The following is a 5674-nucleotide window of genomic DNA, read 5'->3' on the forward strand; positions in this document are numbered from 1 at the left end:
ACACACACACACACACACACACAACCTGATCAGACTGTATAATGTTATTGGTGGGTCAGTTCCCAGCATTCCTTAGTTGCCTACACTTCTTTGTGTAGGGTTGAAGCTTGTAGGCTTTCTTTTTCCGTGTTGGCATGTCCTTGTTCACTTATCCACATCATTGATACTCTATGGGTATAGCTTTTGACATTCTCACAGTGTTACAGCAAACTTCCTGCTTTTCTGTTTCTTGTAATCTTTCCGTAGCCTCTTCTGCAATGACCCTTGAACCTTAGATGTAGGAGTTCAACAGAGAGGCCCACTGGTGGAGCTGGGGAGATGGGCCAGTCAGTAACTATGATAACCAGCCTTGGATCTCAGCATCCACACAAAAGCTCGGGGAACTGTTGTGAGTCTGTAAGCAGACTGCTGAGGGTAGGGATTCGAGTGGATACAGTTGGGTCCCTGGAGTTCAGGCCAGCCAGTTTAGTCAAACTGCAAAGCACTACATTCATTAAAATGCCCTATCTCAAATAGGGTGGAGCATGACTGAGGAAGATGCACAATGTATACATGCATGTAGGCACATGTATATGTCTGTGCACTCACAAAACACAAACACATGCGGAGTGGTGCATACTATGTATCAGAAGCTCTGGGTCTGGACCTTGGCACCTACCCAATACTTTAAAAATTCTACCAGTTTTCTTCCCTTTCTCATGTGCCGTGCTTTGAATGCCTTCCCTGAGCCTCCTTTTCCGTTCTTTCTGTGGGGCAGGCCACTGAGCCTAGAGTTGCATGCACGCCAGGCAAGTGCTGTGCGCTGTCCACATCACTCAGTGCATGCCTTCTCCTCTCTATTCTGAGAGCGTAGAACCTACATAAAGAGCACAGAAATCCATGCTTAATCTCGATAGTGTAAAACAGGTGACTTGAACAACCTCCCGTAAGCATTATAAACAACGTATTCTTTTACATACAATTTAAAGTTTAATATTTATATAACATTTAGGACATAAAAATATTCACAGAAAAATGCAGTCCCAAGCCCCTGAAGGTACTCACTTCTCCAGCAATTCTAATATTTGCTTCTATATATTTTTATTAGACGATATACTTGTGTCTTTCAAGGAAACATATGGCATTACTTTGTATTTAAATTTTTACATATTCAGGAAATTGTCACATGTGTTGATTTGCATATTGCTGTTCTGTTGGTTCGATGTTGTGTGTAGAAGTGGGAGGCGTGGTCTCATCCGCTCTCACTCTCCCAGTTACCCTGTTGGAGGAATTAGACTAATCATTCCATCTTATTGCTGAGGGATAGCTAGGGCATCCATTTCAGTGTAGCTTAATTTCTAGGAGCTTCTGAAGAGCAGCCTTCCTGTTGGTTCGGCTTGCACATGAGTCAGTTCCACAGGCTGCTGGGAAGCTGCGATTTCCTCAGGGTTCTCACGGTCTTCAGCATGAGGCGCAGGCCTTGTCCCACTTATGTTGCATCCTGCTTAATTTCTTTGGGGGAAGGTTTTTTATTTAAAGGTAAATCTTGCAATCTTCATGTAGTGTAAAAATGCTTATTTCTTAATTAAAATTTGCTCACCTTGGATTTTAACTACTTATAAGAAGGATAGGTATATAAGACTGTTATCAACATTTCAATTATTGATAAGAATTATGTTGAACAGAATATCTATTACCTTGTGAAGTGGAGTCCTTATCTTTCATAGTATGATTTAAATTTACTGTATATTGAAGAAAAATAGTGAATTTATTGTTTAGAATTAAGTATGAATAAATAAAGTTTATGTGATGATTGATTCCAGATTCAAGAATTATTTTAGAAGTACCAGGTGTATGTTGGAGTGTTCCTGAGTGTCTTTGAGAACTCACCAAGCAGCACTGGAATAGAGGTCCAACCAGTGTTTCCTGGTCAAATATGATAAGATCATTTCAATTGTGGTTGAGGACAGGAATTTAAGGGTCTTATTCACATGAACCACAAGGGGGCGCTGTGGCATAATCAAGAAGAGGCTGGCGGCTCCAGTTTGCAGAGCAACAGCTGAGCTTAGAAAATCACCTTTACTCCCCAAATAGCGTTTATAGAAGAAAATTTAAACGTATAAACTAGTCTTTATTTCTAAAAGGAAAAAGAAACAGGACACATACATAATTCAAATGCAGCCCTTTCTACAGAGAAAAGGACTTTCCTTTTATTTTTTCAATCAGCTGTTTAGAACAGGACAACTGGCTAATTATTTAATTCTTAACCCAGAACTGTGGGTCTATAAAATTCAGCATAAAAGCAAAGCTCAGGGTATTTTTAATTAAAATTTCCCACAAAAATGCACAAGTGATAAATGAACGGTGTGGGAGTGTGGTAGAGGGAGGTTCAGGCAAAGCACGCGCTCCCCTCAGCACACAGAATTGCTACTTTAGATGGCTGCAGAGGCCTTTCTATCTTCCTGCCCTTCTAGAGGTAACTACTGTTGCGTTTTTCTTTCAAGTGACATTAAATTTCCTGTAATGGGGTACACTTGGGGTACTCTTGTGTCTGGCTTCCTTTACTCCACATAGTTCTTTTAAAAAGAGTGTGTGTGTGTGTGTGTAAGTGTGTGTGTATGTGTGTGTGTGAATGTGTGTGAGTGTGTGTATGCATGTGTGAGTGTGTGTGAGTGTGTGTATGCATGTGTGAGTGTGTGTGAGTGTGTATGTGTGTGTGAGTGTGAGTGTGTGTGAGTGTGTGAGTGTGTGTGAATGTGTGAGTGTATGTGAGTATGTGTGTGAGTGTGTGTATATGTGTGTGAGTGTGTGTGAATGTGTGTGTGAGTGTGTGTGTGTATGTGTGAGTGTGTGTGTATGTGTATGTGAGTGTGTGAGTGAATGTGTGTGAGTGTGTGTGTGAGTGTGTGTGAGTGTGTAAGTGTGTGTGAGTGTGTATGTGTGTGAGTGTGTGTATGTGAGTGTGTGTGAGTGTGTGAGTGTGTGTGTGTATGTGTTCACACGCACGCACACACTTGTGAGTGCTGGTGACGGCATGCCTGAACACAGCACTGGATCCCTTCGATCTGGAGTTACAGGTCTCTGTGAGCAGACTGACATGGGTGCTAGGAACTCAGTTTGGGTCCCCTGGAAAAACAGTAAGCAGCCTTAAGTGCTGGGCCACAGCTCCAGTCCCAGCACATCCCGCTTAGATCCATCAGTGCCGCACTCTGTCTGGTTACTAGCATGCCATATTTAAAGAGTTTACCATCCTGATGTTGAATATTTGAGTTGTTTTCAGGTCTTATTATAAATAAAGCATGTTTCATATCTTTTGAGTATAAATGCACATTCAGTTTTATCCCATTCCTTTTACGATGAACATGGTGAGTGCTATGATGTGCCACTATAACATGCCACTGTTCCTGACCGTAGGAGTACACTGGGAAATTACCTATTTCCATCCTATTGGTTCAATATATGGTTCTGACATATTTTATAAAATCAATATTTATAAATTGTTCTTTGATTTTTGCTTCAAAACACTTGGGCTGTCTGAGGACAACTGCATTACTATCCAGTGGTCAAGGTCATGATGTCATTGTACAATATAGTGAGGTGAAGAAATGAACCCTAGGCCAGTAAGCCTACCCCTGCTAAACACAGAGAACACGATGGAGCGAGAGGGACAGATATTGGCGGAAGTGGGACCTAGTAGCTTCATAACTTGGTCTTGTCCAGGTTGCGTTGGTCTCAGCTGAGGTTTGGAGGTATGAAGAAGACTCACGGAGTTATGGGCCAACTTGGGTTTCACTGGTGCCTGTAAACTGAGAAAGAAGCCACAGTCCTTCACAGTCACTGGGCAGGCCAGAGATGTGTGGCCCCCCTTCTCTGCTTTCTCTATTTCAATAAGAGATAATTAGGAGTAGACCATGAAAGGACAGTGAAAACAATTTCCATCCCACATCAGTGTTAGTGAACTATTTCTAGCTTTGTAAGCAGTCATAATTCTTTGCATGGTCTCTCAGTGTTAACGAGTCACTGTCCCAGACAGGAATGAAAATTCTGAACCTAGAAAATAACTCGGTTTTTAATGTTACTGTTAGAGGTAAAACAAACAAACAAAACCCTCCAAAACCCCCAAACCCAGAAGTCCTGTTCCTATAGAGAAGACTTAAAAGATGCTGGAGGGTCAGCTGGCAGCCTCAGCTTTAGTCATAAGGTGATTGTGGAGTTTTTCTTAAATAGCAGTAATGGGATGTGGGCTCATCCTAGCCAGCAGACTAATTTTACATTCATTCTTATAATTCTCTGGATAGTGCCACTTAACCCTTTCTATAGATGGTCAAGGTGATGCTCAGGAAAGACAGGAAAAACATGGGTCCATTTTCCTGCATGGACTGAATGTGTTTCACCATGTCATTTACTTGGAAGGTGCTCCTGCACGCTATTTTTACAGACAAGACCCATGAGCTGTTACTGAACCCTTACGATGTGTCAGGCATTCTGTTAAGTGCATTCCTGGCATTGTTAGCTCCATTTCCCAGCCTTCTAACAATCCTGTTAGATACACACCATTCATTATCCCCACATCCTGAGGAGAGAACTGGGGCTCAGCCATGGTAAGGAACTGCTTCAAATTCATGAGCTCAGTGAACAAAAAGACAAGACAAAACTGGGAGTCAAATGTGGTCCCATGTTACCTTTGATGTCCGTGGTCAAAGGGTGCAAGGCAGGGTGGTGTCTTCCCAGTATGGCGCTGCCTGGAGAACTTACTGCCCCCCGCCCCCCACCCCATGGTTTTCGTTCATGTCATTATGTCTTATGCAAAGAAGACAAAATCCATTAGGGTTTGCTTTTTTTGTGAGATGCTTTTCATCCACACCATTAAGCAGTGCTCTTTGCCTCTTGACGTGAGAGCAAATCCTTTAATCTTCACTTGTAGCTTGCAACTTTTCAGCCCTCTGGTATTTTTGCCTTTTATGTTTTATACTTCCTGTTGCTGGTCTGTTTTTTAAGGGCTATTTTCTGATACAAAGTTCTGCACTACTTTTAATTTATAATGTTTAAAAGTTGTGGGCTGACGAGATGGCTCAATGGGTAAGAGCACTGACTGCTCTTCTGAAGGTCCTGAGTTCGGATCCCAGCAACCACATGGTGGCTCACAACTACCCATAATAGATCTGATGCCCTCTTCTGGTGCATCTGAAGACAGCAACAGTGAATTGCGCTGGAGTGAGCGGATCCTGAGTTCAATTCCCAGCAGCCACACACATGATAGCTCACGGCCATCTGTACAACTATAAAAAAAAAAAAAGTTGTATGTACATCTGAGTGTGGGTTTACTCACATGCCTGCAGTGCCTGCGTGGAGGCCATAACAGGCCATCATATTCCTTGGAGCTGAAGTTAGAACTGAAGTCACCAGATGTGGGTGCTGGAAATTGAATGTGGGTCCTCTGCAGGTGCTGTGCACACTTTTAACCTTTGGTTGTCTGTCTGTTCAGAGCCAACCACAGTTTTCTCAAAAAGTCTGGTTTGATGAATGAAATCAAGATGAGAAAATCTTACCCAGTTTCTTATTTATATCAGTCATATTACTTGGAAATGTATACTTAGATGTGGAAAAATATTCTTTACTCTTTCTCTGTGTCCTGGAAGACTGGGTTTTTCCTGGACAACTCTACATGCAATATAAACTATGAAAGTTCCCAGGG

Source organism: Mastomys coucha, unplaced genomic scaffold (genome assembly GCF_008632895.1).
Source record: "Mastomys coucha isolate ucsf_1 unplaced genomic scaffold, UCSF_Mcou_1 pScaffold14, whole genome shotgun sequence".
Lineage (NCBI taxonomy): Eukaryota > Metazoa > Chordata > Mammalia > Rodentia > Muridae > Mastomys > Mastomys coucha.